The following is a 16,888-nucleotide window of genomic DNA, read 5'->3' on the forward strand; positions in this document are numbered from 1 at the left end:
TTTTGCATGAAAAACATAAATTTCCCCTAAAAGTGAACAAGGAAGAATGCAGCCCTTTGAAGCTGTTGGCAGTCATTTTGTCAATATGATAACTTCTGTATCTTGGAAGCAAAACATAAACAGAATTAGGTAAACTGCACAACCAAATTATGCCTTGTTTAGCCTATTTAGATGCCTGTGCTAATTTTTTTCTTTAACTATTCCAGCCTGTTTGGATAGAGTTTCCGTTATTTGAAAGCAAAATTTTCTAATCTGATACATGTCAATAAGCAAACTATGCTTTTCTTCCCCCATAATATAAGTAAATACATAGTACAGATAAAACTGTATTTATCATCTCTTCCAAATCTTCTCCAACTACAATCTTACTGAATCAGTTAACCTTGACATAGAATTCTGCCACTTGTCTCCCAAAATTAATATTGATATTTAAATTTAAGTTCTATTGATATAAAACGGTAAAGAGAATATGCCTTAAAAAACTCATACTGTGAAATACACATAAAAGTTTAAAGATAGAGATGGGATTGGTTATATCCATTTTTATATTTGTTCAATAACATTCAATAAGCATCTGTTGTGTGTCTGCCCTGGAGATAAAAATTTGAACAGGTAGCCAAAATTCCCTGTACTCACAGAATTTATAGTTTAATTATTTTCCAACATATACACGAACACTAGGAGTGGGTAGCCTATCCCTTCTCCAGCAGGTCTTCCTGACCAGGGAATCGAACTGGGGTCTCCTGCACCAACTGAGCTATCAGGGAAGCCCCAATATATACACAATCTTTAATAACACCAAATGAAGATATAATGAACAAGAAACTTAGAGATTAGTAGGAAATAAACATAAACATGCTTAACAGACATTTTTCTAGTTGCCTAATCAATCTGAAATACCAAAAATGAATTGAAAGTTCATGTTTAACAAGTGTTCGTTACCTACACAGAAATGAAATGACTAATGATTAGAAAAATGTCACAATGGCTCCATGTTATTCCTGTAGAAACCTTTGCCACACAGAAGACATGACATACATCTCACTATTTTGACATGATTAAGTGTCAAGGGAATGACATTTTTGAGTTTATGTAAGGTTAAATTACACAGACTAAATATACAGGTTTCTATTACCTGAACTTGAAGGAATATGTATGCATAACATTCACCACTATAAATGATTAATAATTTAACAGAATTGAATCTTTTTTTAATAGGAAAAAAGATCAATTAAATTAGGAGAAAAAAACCTTCCAACTCAGACACAAGGTAATAATGTTTTGGGAATATATTATAATTTGCTGCATCTATTTTCATTTCAACACTATTACTTATGGATTTTTCTGAAAATAAACATACTGATTTTTTACACTGGATCAACATTATATAAACTATTGTGAATCAGGCATTTCCAAATAGCTTGCCTTATTTCAATATTATTACATAGCTATTGCTGGTTAAATAATACTAGTTAATTATTTTGTTTGTCTTAATTTTAGATATATTTCAAAATAAAATATGGAAAATATTTTCCTTTCATTATATTTTATTCTACAGAAAATATTTTTATATATTTATTCTACTGAAAATTTGATTTACAAAGAATGAAATTTCCTCTACCCATAATTTTAATAAAAACATTGATTGGTTGAAAATGTACAAAATCTAGAATTTGCTAAAGAAACATTACCTGATTTTTTTTTTATTCTGTATTTGTGAAAAAACATCTTTTCCTGTTTGCTTTTTCTTTTCCTGTAAAAATTTGTGAAGTTACTTAAGTAAGATTCTGTTAAATTCGTTACTAAATGATAAGAATATAAAAAAATTATTTATTTATTTATATTTTGCTTAAAAAAAAAAAAAAACTGTGGCTTTAAATTACCATTTGGAAGGAAACCTTTTTTTCACCGTTGCTTTTGGTGGCCAAAAACAACAAATTCTCAGTTCTTTAAAAATATATGTCATCGGTGTCACTGACATGATTGAGTAACTTGCTCTGCTGAGGTGCATCAGTGTTATTATTTCTTAGGAAACTTGTTTTGATTGTTAAGAATTATAACAGGAGATTTTTTCAGTCTAAGAAATTTTAAGTATGAAGGGTGCTATGGACTGACTTTGTCCTCCCCTCAAATCCAAACGTTAGCATTCTAACCCCAAATGTGACTGTATTTGGAGACAGTGTATATTATTAAAAGTCATAAAAATGGGGCTCTTGAAAAACTAGTGTCCTTGAACTTGAAGAGATGCCAGATACCCCACTCTGTTCAACAGGTGAGGGCATCGTAAGGTGGTAGTCTTTAAGTCAGGAGGAGAGCCTTCACCAGAACTATCTATGCTGGCACCCTCATCTCAGACCTCCTGCCTCCAGAACAGAAGAGAAAAATAAATTTCTGTCATTTAAGCCATGCTAAGCATGATAATTTGTTCTGATAGCCCGATTTGACATTCACACAGAGATATATTAAGACCACAGCAGAAGACAGAAGAAATAATCAGAGTGGTTCTAAAAGTAATTTAATATGTATTCATTAATTCCTTTATTAAACAAATATTTACTGCATGCCTAGTACGTGATAGGCCAGGAAAACAAAATAAGACCATGTTTCTGGATTGGGAGAGGGTGTATTTTAATTGAGTAGGTAATAATAGAATATGAAATATCAAGTAGCTATAAATGTTGTGAAAAATATATTTAAAAGAGTACATGAGCAAGGATCTTGACAGGACTGATGTTTTAAATATGTAGTCGTGGAAGTCACAAAGAACTGGAGAAAATGGGAGTAATAGAAGACAGCCGTATGAATATTTGGAAAAAGGCATCCGGAAAAGAAAGAAAAAAGCAAATGAAAAAAATCTTGAGAAAAAAGGCTTGGCGCATGTGGCGTCTCTGTGTGAATGTCAAGGAATTGATACAGATGAGCATGTGTGTGTGTGATGGAAGGAAATAGGGACTGGGGAGGTTGAAAAACATGTTGGATGCTGGATTCCTTTTGGTAAAGGTTTTGGAATTTATTCCAAAAACTGTTGTTTGATGGTTTAAATTGAGCATGCTTTATTTAGAAATGTGGAGAATTGAAGGGAAAAATCTGAAGAACAGGTAATTGATTTAAAAATTCTGATTTCTTAATAATGAAATTCAGGAGGCAAAGAAAGAATAATTTGTTGTTGTTCAATTGCTCAGTTGTTTCCAACTCTTTGTGACGCCATGGACTGCAGTATGTCAGGCTTCCCTGTCCTTCATCCCCTGGAGCTTGCTCAAACTCACGTCCATTATGTTGGTGATGACATCCAACCGTCTCATCCTCTGTTGTCCCCTTCTCCTCCTGACTTCAATCTTTCCCACCATCAAGGTCTTATCTCATGAGCCAGTTCTTCACATCAGGTGGCCAAAGTATTGGAGCTTCAGCTTCAGCATCAGTCCTTCTAAATAATATTCAGGATTGATTTCCTTTAAGATTGACTGGTTTGATATCCTTACAGTTTAAGGCACTCTCAAGAGTCTTCTCCAACACCACAGTTCAAAACCATCAATTCTGTGATTCTCTACATTCTTTATGGTCCAACTCTCATATCCATACCTGACTACTGGAAAAACTATAGCTTTGAGTGTATGGAAAGACACTTGCTCCTTGGAACAGAGCTATGACCAACCTACACAGCATATTAAAAAACAGAGACATTACTTTGCTGATAAAGGTCCATCTAGTCAAAGCTATGGCTCTTCCAGTAGTCATGTATGGATGTAAGAGTTGGAACATAAAGAAAGTTGAGCACCAAAGAATTGATGTTTTTGAACTGTGGTGTTGAAGAGAACTCTGGAGAGTCCCTTGGATCGCAAGGAGATCAAACCAGTCAATCTTAAAGGAAATAAGTCTTGAATATACTTTGGAAGAATTGATGCTGAAGCTGAAGTCCAATACTTTGGCCACCTGATGCAAAATGCCAACTCATTGGGAAAGACCCTGATAGTGGGAAAGACTGAAGACAAAAGGCGAAGAGGATGGCAGAAGATGAGATGTTTGGATGGCATCATCGACTCAATGGATATGAATTTGAGCAAGTTCAGGGAGCTGGTGATGGAGACAGAGGCCTGGCGTGCTGCAGTCCATGTGGTCGCAAAGAGTCAGACACAACTGAGCAACTGAACTGACCTGATAGGGACCTTTGTCGGCAAAGTGATGTCTCTGCTTTTTAATACAGTGTCTAGGTTTGTCTTAGCTTTTCTTCCAAGGAGCAATGTCTTTTAATTTTGTGGCTTCAGTCACCATGTGCAGTGATTTTGGAACCCAATAAAATAAAGACTATCACTGTTTCCATTGTTTCCCCATCTATTTGTCATGAAGCACTGGGGCCAGATGCCACGGTCTTCATTTTTGGAATGTTGAGTTTTAAGCCAGCTTTTTCACTCTCCTCTTTCACTTTCATCAAGAAGCTTTTTACTTCTTCTTTGCTTTCTGCCATAAGGGTGGTGTCATTTGCATATCTGAGGTTATTGATATCTCCCCCTGCAATTTTGATTCCAGCTTGTGCTTCATCCAGCTAGGCATTTCACATGATGTACTCTGCATATATGTTAAATAAGCAGGGGGACAATATACAACCTTGACATACTCCTTTCCCAATTTGGAACTAGACTCTTGTTCCATGTCTGGTTCTACCTGTTGCTTCCTGACGTGCAAGAAGAAAAAAATGGTGGTGCATAATATTGCCATCTGTTATGTAATCAGACATTTGCATGAGGTAATTGAGGCTTTATCCAGGCCTCCCTGACGGCTCCGCAGTAAAGAATCTGCCTGCAAAATGTGTGACTCAGGAGACTTGGTTTCAATCCATAGGTCACAAGATCCCCTGGAGGAGGGCATGGCCACGCTCTCCATGACTCTTGCTGGGAAAATCTTATGACAGAGGAGCCTGGTGTGCTATGGTCCATGTGGTTGCAAGGAGCTGGACATGAATGAAGCAACAGTATGCATGAACGCCAGTTTTTAGATTTTCTAAAAGGGCCTTTTCCACAAACACTTATCTTGCTTAACTTTTCTTCATGGAACTTCTACCTCTCCCGAAAGTCTTTTCTGGATTCTATATATAGGTGATCTCCACAAACTTATGATGGTTCCACCTTTTGATTTTTCTTTTTCTTTTTGCCTTTACCATGGTTCAAAAGCAATACACATTCCATAGAAACTGTAGTGTTGATCTGCTCATGGGTTAGATACTTTCTTGTGATGATGGACAGAGGCAGCCTCAGCTCCCAGTCAACCACCAGATCTCAGGGTAAATAACCAGTACACTTACAGTCAGGCTTCCCAGGTAACTCAGCTGCTAAATAATCTGCTTGCAATGCAGGAGACCCTGGTTTGATTTCTGGGTCAGAAGTTCCCCTGGAGAAGGGATAGGCTTCTCACTCCAGTATTCTTAAGCTTCCCTAGTGGCTTAGGGAACGATGGTAAAGAATCCAACTGCAATGTGGGAGACCTGGGTTAGATACCTGGGTTGAGAAGATCCCTGGAGGAGGGTATGGCAACCCATTCCAGTATTCTTGCCTAAATAATCCCCATGGACAGAAAACCCTGCTGGGCTACAGCCCAAAGATCTGTAAGAATCAGACTTGACTGAGCTTCCAAGCCCAGCACAGCACACTTACAACTAGTGGCTCAGTGGTGAAGAATCTGCCTGCAGTGTAGGCAGCATGGATTCCATCCGTGGGTGGGGAAGATACCCTGGAGAAGGAAATGGCAACTCGCTCAAGTATTTCTTGCCTGGGAAATCCCAAGGACAGAGGAGCCAGTCCCTGGACTTGCTAGAGTCAGAAATGACTTAGTGATTAAATTACCTCCCCTCTTACAACAATTCTGTACCCAGACAACCATTCTGTGTTTCCCTTTTAGTATAGTATTCAATGAATTACATGAGATATTTAATACTTTGAAACAGGTTTTCTGTCAGATGATTTTGCCCAGTGGTAGGCTAACATGAGTGTTCTGGTCAGCTGGGTTAAACTACGATGTTTGGTAAGTTAGGTATATTTAAGGCATTTCCTGTTTAAGATATTTTCAAGTTACAATGTGTTTGTCTACATAACTCTTGTAAGCTGAGGAAGATCTGTATTTGTTTTTTATTGTCCAGCTCTATTAGCTTTCCCATTAGAATGTAAACTCACGGAAGAAAGGGACTTTGTCTCTCTTCTTTAGCATCATATTCTAAATGGCTAGACTGGTGCTCATTAATTGTTGAATGACTGCATTAATGAATCACAATGGAAGAGCAATGTTGGTGTGATGATGAGAGAAATGTTACAGATAAAATGATAAGCCTAATATAATGGACGGAGAAGGCAATGACACCCCACTCCAGTACTCTTGCCTGGAAAATTCCATGGATGGAGGAGCCTGGTAGGCTGCAGTCCATGGGGTCACGAAGAGTCAGACATGACTGAGCGACTTCACTTTCACTTTTCAATTTTACACATTGGAAAAGGAAATGGCAACCCACTCCAGTGTTCTTGCCTGGAGAATCCCAGGGATGGGGTCACACAGAGTCGGACACGACTGAAGTGACTTAGCAGCAATATAATGGAACATTTGTTTATTTGCACTACAAAATTAGTCATGAGGGCTTGGTTGGAATTTCATCTTTCTTATATGTGTAAAAAGCACCTACCATAGATAATGTAAAGAAAAATTAGAACTAATAGGAAAATACTATAAATCAGCTTAAAATAATTTTTAAACTCATAGGAAAAACAATTCTGTGATAAGGACACAATAGACTGAGAATGTAATAGGCAGAATAAAAATGTTGTAGTTCATGAATACTGGGAAATGTATTGAATGAAAGACATAAAAAAGCAAAGAGCATGAGATAAAAAGAGCAGGTGAAATTAAGTAGGAAAACCATTTTTATTTGATATTTTAAGAAGAAAGATTATCAAAATAAAGAAGAAATTCCTCTTTATTTTAAGTAAGACATTTATCAGTCTTAAATAAAACCAAATATGATCCCCATTAAATTCTAGCCTACTCTGAGAGAATAGTTACAAAATTATTTTCATAGTACCATTTTTTTAACTTACTGATGCAGCTACCTCCATAACAATATTTTTTGCATATTTAATATATTGGGTCACCAGCTCATTTTCTATATTTTTATATTGCTTACTTTTGAGAATATATTTATCTACGGTGTAATTTATGACGTCTATTTAAAAAGGGAGATGATTAGCGGCCTGTGAATTTCAACTCGAGGAAAATCTGCGTTATTAATTTCAAGAAGAAACTTTTTCTTTGTGATTATTTAAGCCAGACAAGATTTCAGTGTCACTGGGGAATTAATGCAGAGATGATTTAGGGATTTGCATAGTAATTGGTGTGACATGCACGCCATACTGTCCAGGGCTATGGACACAGCTGGTAATGAATATACTTGCTATGGTCTCTGAGATCAATATAAAAATGTGATGAAACTGATTTTTTTTTCCATTCTTTGAGGTTTGTAAGTAACCATGCTGGCTAATGAGCTAATTTAGATAGGCTTTAAAAAAGAATATAATCACATTAATGGCAATTATTAGAAAGCAACACAGAATGAAGCTTTTTTAGCTCCCATACCAAGTTTTAATTAGCAATTAAATGGACAGTTATTTGACCTATGATGAAGTTTCAACGTGTTCTTATATGTATTTATGTAAAACAGGTTTTTAAAGTATTATTTCCATAAAAATGTCTCCAAAAGAAATACCACCAAATATATTTTCAATAGTAAATATTCTAAAGAATACATTTAAATGAAATACTGGAAATACAGCACAGTTATGAATATCATTACATGTAAATTAAAACCAGAAAAAGTTCTATATGAAAATGTCATCTAAATTAATCCTGATTTTTTAAGCACTGAATGATTTCTAACTCACATATTTGCTTTATTGTAATTGGGAAAGTGTCTGATGCATGTTGTGCCATAATGACTGTCACTTTTAATATAGAAAAATATTTAGAAGTGGCAAAATAATTTAACAAATGAAAAACATTTAAATGTTTTTTGCGGGCATCTCATTGACTTTGCTGCCCTAAAATTTATATGATAAATGTTTTTAAGTATAATGTTATTGCTAAGTATATACGAAATATTAGAAAATGACATATATTTTAGCTTTAGAGGTATATAGTAGATTTCAATGTTATTCTTAGTACCTCTGAATAAGTCAGTAGGAAAAACCCAAAGAGAGAAAAAGTGCAGAAATGTTTACTGTTCTGAAGTTTATCTAATTTCTTTTCAATAAAAATCAATTCATCAACAAAATATTTTTAGGTGACATGGGAACTTGATAGCCTACAATTTTCATGTACACCTATGGATCTTCCTAGATTCACATTCTATTTCACATGTTCTTTTCCTGCTACCTCCAGGGGCTTTCCTGGTGGCTCAGACTGGAGGAATCTGCCTGCAACATGGGGGACTCGGATTCGATCACCACCTGGAGAAGATGCCCTGGAGGAAGGCATGGCAACCCACTCCAGAATTCTTGCCTGAAGAATTCCATGGACAGAGAAGCCCAGCAGTCTACACAATCCATGGAGTTGCAAATATTTGGACTCGACAGAGCAACTGTTCATTTCTTGCTAACACTCTCCACCTTACCATTCCAGGACCATGGGTATTATTCATATAAGACACAGTCTGTAACTCAATCATCTTTAAACCCTATATATATATATATTTTTTTTAAGTTCCTGGAAAGTAGAAGTTGCTCAATAAATACTTACTGACTGAAAGAGCATACAGAAAAAGTCACTTCAGTTGTGTCAGACTCTTTACGACCCTGTGGACTATAGCCTACCAGGCTCCTCTGTCCATGGGGATTCTCCAGGCAAGAATACTGGAGTGGGTTGCATGTCCTCTTTCAGGGAATCTTCCCAACCCAAGGACTGAACTCAGATCTTTTAAGTCTCCTGCATCACCAGGTGGATACTTTATCACTAGTGCTACCTGAGGAGCAAATCCAGTTTTACTTGATATTTTCTGCAATGAGAACATTTTCAAGGTTAAAACTAGGGGGGTATTCATATTTTAAAAACTCTGATATGTTAGTAATTCCACTGACAATTATACAAATTTCACAGAAATTGACAATGCTTTTCAAACTACTATCAATCACAAAGTTTAACCAATAAAACCACAATGCTTTAATAAATAAACTTTTAAGTATTTTTAAGTATGAAGATTTAAAAATATAGTCTTAGCAATCCACAATACTTAGAAAATACGTACAGTTCCATGACACGGAATTAAGTACTAAAATACTAGCCTTAAAAATACACATACACACACATATATATACGTATGTATCTATGTATAACTTGTACTCTATGCTACCCTGCTTTTTTCAGTAGAAGAAACAGAATATAACTTAATGTTTTTTTGATGACTTGGAGTCATTATGCACACATTATCAGTTATGTGATATCATATACTGTTACAGATATGATGTGACTAAAGATATTGATGGTATGAATTCTGTTACTAAGTTTTAATAGTCTCATATAATGAGCTGCATGGTACAGTGCAAGCCAGCAATTGTTTTGTCTTCTTCCATATTTTAATCATGGTCTTTGATGCTGTTATTATTTGCTGAGTCCCTGTATTTAGTTAAAGGAAAAGCTCAGGCTATATTCAAAAACAAATCCTGAGGAAAACATAATCTACTTAAAAATTATCCATAGGTTTGGTACTTGGTACTTACAATGACCTCTAAAACAGTAGAAATTTCCCAAAACACTGGTACCTGCACATGTTACCAGATGTTTTATTTAACAGATTTGAAACTAAAAATCAATTTGGTTGTCATTCATTGCCCTTTTGAGGATTTAGCCATAAAATGAATCAATGAAAAGGAGAGAGAGATATACAAGAGTCTCTATTTAGCATTCATTATAAAAGGGATTTTTTGGTAACATAAATCTATAAATGTGACAGGATTTTTTATATAGTTAAATAGTTGATAGGTAAGTACACATATTCATAAACTCATAACAGTTCTTAAGGGTGCATGCATGCATGCTCAGTCATGTTGTACTCTTTGCGACCCCATGGACTATAGCCCTCCAGGCTTTTCTGTCCATGGAATTTTCCAGGCAAGAATATTGGAATGGCTTGTCATTTCTTAAACCAGGGGATCTTACTGACCCAGGGATCAAATCCGCATCTCTTGTGTCTCCTGCATTGGCAGGCAGATTATTTACCACTGAGTTGTCTGGGAAACCCTACTTGGTATTAAAAATATCCTATATAATAAGAACAATATATTCAAATGTTCTTTAAAAAGGTTATCAAATATTTTAATGTAAATGTTTGAAAATATTTCCTTCTCTTACATTTACATTTTCAAGATGCAAAAAATTTATGAATTGAAGAGAATGGTTGCAGTTTGCCTATTATTTTTCCTGTCACTGATGGAGATAGCTGATCTAATCCTTCTCATAGAATTTATATCATTTATATCAATGTCATTTTTATTTATTCTATATTATTCTCAGGTAGTAAGTAACCTCACATTGACCTTTACTCACTTCCTGCTTTCTCAGGAAAGGGCCTCCTATAATCTACAGACACATCTAGAGGCCAGGAAGGTTAGGGTGTGCTGTCATCTATGCAAAATGTCATCAGGTAGAAGGTGCCCCAAGGAGAATACAAATCCTCCTTTTTGCTGTGGTCAAGCATCTCAATGATATCTTACTCTGCTTTTAGATGCTGTCAACTGAGAGGAAATATAGTCTTTGGGAAGTAAGAGAGGAAGAAATATTTGCAAAAAAGTTCTCACTTTTAAGGTCTTTCCTCCGAAAGACATGCTTCTGGTTATTAATAAATTATTGGTTATTTCTTCATCTGTGATTTCAGTATTCATTTTCATTCTGAAATCCAGAATTGAGCACAGTTAATAGATAAGGATCTGGCATATGAGAGTGCTTGAATGGAAAAAGTAGCCCTGGGTTCTTACAAGCTATTTCTATTATCTATTAAAGCTCACTAGTTTTTTTTTTACATCACAATTAAATAAGTAATTTACTTTAATTATTCTTCTCACAGTTTTTTATGATTGGGATAAAACATACAAAGGAAACCAAAGGGGGAGAAAGGAAAAAAAATCTGCATAGATAATCAAGTACGTCGATGCTGGTCTGCCCTGCCCTTGACTTGAGTACACAACCTAAAGTTTCAAGCTTGTGATTTAATCTGACAAGTTCAAGGTGCAAGAATATTTAATTTCTAAGTGAAATCATGAAACACTGCATTTATTTTCCTCAAGTTTACCAAACTCTTTTATAGCTTCAGAGCTTTGCTCATGTCCCTTCATTTTGGAATTACTTCTACCTTCTATTTTGATTGGAAGCCAACACCAATTCTTCCTTTTGAACTTACAAGAAAGCATTTTTATGATTGGAATCAAGTAAGCTCTGTAGCATGTAGGCTCCTGTGATAAATCCATTGCACTTGGTCTATCAGCAAACTTCACCAAACCATCCTGCACTTACCTGTTCTCTTAGTCTAATTATCATGATGGTAGGACTTTCCCCACTAACTGCCTAGATGTGTCCAGCATTGTTAATTTATTTTTTAATTTATAATACTTTTATTTATGATAAAGCACTCATTTATTTTTAATTTTTAAAAGTTATTTTACAATTTTATTTTCTGTTTTTAATTTTTTTTGTAAATAGAAATTAAATGAATACATGTTGATGCTATTGTTCAAATATTACAAAAACAGTTATATCTCTGTTATATACAGTTATATACAGAGGTACTCAGTCCCCTAAAGTAGTTCTCTCTGGTTGTTCTATCAGTGGACCATTTAATATTTCAGGAACTTGCAACAGGAACATGAGGCTCTCTGCAATCTCAGAAAGGCCCAAGTGTTTTCCCCAGTCTTCTAGTCCTGACTGACACCAGCCAGTTTTAAGATGAAGATTTTTCTTTAATAAGATTTTAAACATAAAATATTAAGCAAGTTTTCATAAACTCAATATATCCTGATAAGTATAATTAAGATTATTTTCTCTCTAAGTTTATATGTTTATATTTTCTTTTCATTTGAAAATTGAGGGAAATAAATGACATTTTTTTAATGGCCTTTATTTGGGGGGAGGAAGAGATAGTATTAATAAATAAACATCATCTTTGGATCCTTCTCATTTTCGTGATTGCTGATACTGAATTATCCTTGGCCTCTGAGATCTGTACTCTGAGAAGGGCTTTTCTAGATCAGATGCTGAACATTGCTCCTGGCCATGAATCTTGGTGGATCCAATCCCAGCAGTATATCTAAAATGTTTGTTCAGAAGTAGATCTCAGAGTGATAAACACATGGAAGTGACTAAGAAACAATATTTTTCAAGTTCTTTTGTGCAGCTTAGAGTTGTAATATGAATCTTATTTTCAAAAGGAAAGAGTAGCACCTTTTTAGTTGCAAATGGGTTATTTGTGGCCATAAGGCTCAGAGGAGGCAAGCTTGCATTCCAGCGCTGCTCAGAGTGAGGGCTCAGATGTCTATGAGGAGGCTTTTTAAGCCTTATACCACTAACAGTCATGTGGTCATCATGAAACTTCTGTAATTATTATTTTTTTTACCATTTTTAATTCAAGATTTCTTTAATTATCCTTCAGGATGAGGAATTTTCATATTTTGTATGTAGCAAAGAGCAACATGTTGATTAAGACAGTTTGAAAGGAAATTTTAAGATATTTTTTAACTAGCCCTCCTTACTATGTCTGAAAATTCATATATTAATTTTTAATATTGTATATCTACTATATCATAATCTTTTCTTCCAAAATGTAATATATTGACCATATAAAATGCTTCTTGATTATATTCTTCAAATATTATTAAACAGTTATATTTTAGTAAGTATTTTAGTCGTTATATAAAAAAATGAATTATTTCACTTGACTCAGCACATACCTTTATAACTATGAAATTACTACCACCTTAGTGGCTTAAATTGAAGAGATAAAACTTTGAAGAAGATTTTTACCACTTAGTAAATAATGAGACTTTAAAAGCATTCTAAAATCAAAGCATAAGTAAGGCATTTAATAGGAGCAAACTAACCTATATGGGAAAAAAATTTGAAAAAGAATAATAGGCACAAATTAAACCCATAGCTTAAGCCAACTCCTTTCCTTAATTAGCTGTTAGATGAAAGAAATCCACAGAATTTTTTCTTTAATTAAAGAAAATTATATCTGATATCTCATAATAAATATTAGCTAACTGATCATAAGATTACTTTAAAGCACCAAATATCATCACTTAGTACCATTATCGTTATAGCATTATAACCGACTTGTTCCAAATCCCAATTTTATTTGCAGTTTCGGTAAATAGGTTTTGTAGTAAGTGATCCAGAGACATATGCTTTGCTATGGGGCTGCAGCACTTAGTAACATCCTTCTAGCTTCATTTATTGCTCACAGTCCTCCTATTTTTGTGTCTCCAACACCCCCAATCAAAGAGCTTATTATAGCATTGATTCTTCGCTTACCTGTGTCTGAGTTTCCTGCAACCACTATCTTTGAGAAGAAACAAAACTGGAGAGCAGAAATGTGCAGAGATGTGCTCGAGATAGACTTCAACCCAATGGGAATCTTTTTCTCTCACTTCCTAAAGACAAACTTACACACACACACACACACACACACAGTCGTGGTCACTGTTCGCTGGTCTGTTGTCCTTCTGAACTACTATAACTTTCTGAATCCTGGCAGAACCATTACATCTGAGAAGTATGCTCAGCAAATCAAAAAGATGCACCAAAACTGCAATGTCTGCAGCTGGCACTGGTCAACAGAAAGGGCCTAATTCTTCTCCAAGACAATGCATGAATGCACATAGCACAACCAATGCTTCAGAAGTTGAAAGAATTGGGCTACAAAGTTTTGTTTCATCCGTCATATTCACTTGAACTCTCAACAATGGACTACCACTTCTTCAAGCATCTCAGCAACTTTTTCCCGGAAAAAGGTTTCAACAACCAGCAGGATGCAGAAAATGCTTTCCAAGAGTTTGTAGAATCCTGAAGCTCTGATTTTTCTCATCTATAAAATCAGGGAGATAATCTAACTCACAAGGTGGCTGTGAGCGTGCAAAGAGAGGAATGGATGTGATTGTTGGGATGGTGTCAGGCATATTGTGTGGTTTTAGGAAATGTTAGCTCTGGCGAAGCTGTGCTTTTCAGATCGTGCCCACGACTCTGTTCATGTGTGAGATCAATTTATTGGTTTGTAACAGCATCTTTTGAAAGAAATGTTAAAAATTGCATTATACCATGTAAACAAATGCAATAGCTTTTCTCAATTTCTTTGAACTCGTAAAGACAATGCATTGTTTATCTAAAGTCAAGAACTTTTTTCTTAAATCTCTTCATGGTGCTTTGTTGGTTATATAGTCATTTGACACCCCCCACCCCCAAAAGGGACTAATAGTCTAGGAAAAGTAGAATTTGAATTTTTGTAAAATCCATTCAAATGTAGTTTAATAAAGAAAGAAAAGTAAAATTAAAGAACACTTTTTTTTGATGATTATAAAAATTTTTTTCTATTTTACAACATAGGTACAGCTACACTGAAAAAAATTATACCGCTTATTGAAATACATTTCATTTTAGAAACAGACTACTGAAGAAGTCTATACAAAAACTCTAAAATAATTTCTGTAGTAAAATAAAGAGTGCATTAGGAGAGCTACACAAAGAAGAAAATTTCTGTCTTTTTCTATAATGCTTGACATACTGTGAAACACTTTTTAAAATAAAATTAACTAAGGAGAGTTTTATCCATGAACACAACATAATTTACTTCATCCCTAAAGTTGGTAAGGTATTTTTATTTTTCCTTTTTAATGAAATTCTATTCTGATTAAAATATTCTTTAATCAGAGTTGATGCTTCATGATATATAAGGGACATCAATAACAATGCAATCTAGCAATGGAATAGAGAAGCCTCATTATGGTGCCCTTGCTTAGACCTTAATTTTGAACTTGACCAGGATATTCATTAAAAATAGTCAATGCAAATTCTGATTCCAAAATAGGTTGATCCTTCTTATCTCACCTAGATGTGGTCTTGGTTTAATAAGCAAGGTAGGGAAAAACAAAAGGCAAAGTAAGAGAAATTAATGGTTTCCCCTAGATGTTGAGATACAGAGATCTTTTTTAAACAGGAAGCTCATGATAACTCAAAATTTTAATGAAAATGAATAATCAGTAAAATCTTTCACATTTTGGTGACCATAAAAATCAATTCTTTTGTCTTTAAAAAAATGTAAATCATTTTCTTGGAAACATTAACTTTTAGGCAATATATTCATTGATTCATTCTTTCTTTTATGCATTCATGGAACAAATATTTGAGCTCTATTATACCAACTATGAGTGAAAGTTGATACCTAGCCTTGATTAACTCATGAGATAGGGAAACTATACTCACAGGTACGTACATTAAAGACAATATTAAATTTTATATGTGTGACTGCTAGCTATATATTTGATATAGAGCAAATATTTAGGAGGTAACCTGTGCTGACAGACAAGTGCCAAAGAGCATACTACTCAGTTAAAATTAGTCATAGTACTCCTCATCAACCCAAGATGGAAAACAGATAAGAATGGAATTTTTTTATTAAAACTTAGGTGAATGTCCTGGAAACATTTGCCACATATTTCCACTGGGTTCCTGGCACAAGGCTTTGGATCATTTGAAGACAATATAAATAAAGGACTATTTACAAAAGGGTGTTTCTAGATTGTTGTTGTTCAGTCACTAGTTCAGTTCAGTTCAGTTGCTTAGTTTTGTCTGACTCTTCGCAGCCCCATGGATTGCAGTGTGCCAGGCCTCCCTGTCCATCACCAACTTCCAGAGTTTACTCAAATTCATGTCCATAGAGTCGATGGTGCCATCCAATCACCTCATCCTCTGTCACCCCCTTCTCCTCCCACCTTCAATCTTTCCCCAAATCAGGGTCTTTTCCAATAAGTTATCTCTTTACATCAGCTGGCCAAAGTATTGGAGCCTCAGCATCAGTCCTTCCAGTGAATATTCAGGGTTGATTTCCTTTAGGATTGATGTGTTTGACCTCCTGGCTGTCCAAAGGGACTTTCAAGAGTCTTCTTTAGCACCATGGTTTGAAAGCAATTAGGGGAAAGAAAAACATAATCCATTTCTTGGGGCCATTCTCACTCTGCTTCAGAAGGAATCAGGGAAGAAACACCTTACCAGCAACTGAATCCCAAAGATGGATAGATGCGGACAGGGCCTTTTGTTGAGGATTATAGCAGCCTTAGTTGCTCCTGTGGTAAGCATGCCTGGGTATAGACACTCTGACACAGTATGAGATAGGACTAAAAAGACTAATGCTTACGCAGATCACTAGCACTTCTCTCCAGCTTATTCAGTTCAGTTCAGTTGCTCAGTCATGTCCAACTCTTTGCGACCCCAAGAGCTGCAGCACGCCAGGCTTCCTGATCATCACCAACTCCCAGAGCTTGCTCAAACTCGTGGCCAATGAGTCAGTGATGCCATCCAACCATCTTATCCTCTGTTATCACCTTCTCCTCCTACTTTCAATCTTTCCCAGCATCAGGGTCTTTTTCAATGAGTCACTTTGTCTCATTAGGTGGCCAAAGTACCTATGCTTTATTCTTAAAGGCAAAAATTCAGTTCGATGACTGGCTTTGTTGCTGCTAGAATTAGCTAAATGAAAATTTTCTATGGACATTTTACTGATCTAGTTGTTGTTAAGCCTGGTGGGCCTGTGACCCATGGGGTCACAAAGAGTTGGACATGACTGAAGCAACTTCAGGAGGAAAAGGAGTTCATGTTTACTTGG

This window comes from Cervus canadensis, chromosome 27 (genome assembly GCF_019320065.1).
Source record: "Cervus canadensis isolate Bull #8, Minnesota chromosome 27, ASM1932006v1, whole genome shotgun sequence".
Taxonomy (NCBI): domain Eukaryota; kingdom Metazoa; phylum Chordata; class Mammalia; order Artiodactyla; family Cervidae; genus Cervus; species Cervus canadensis.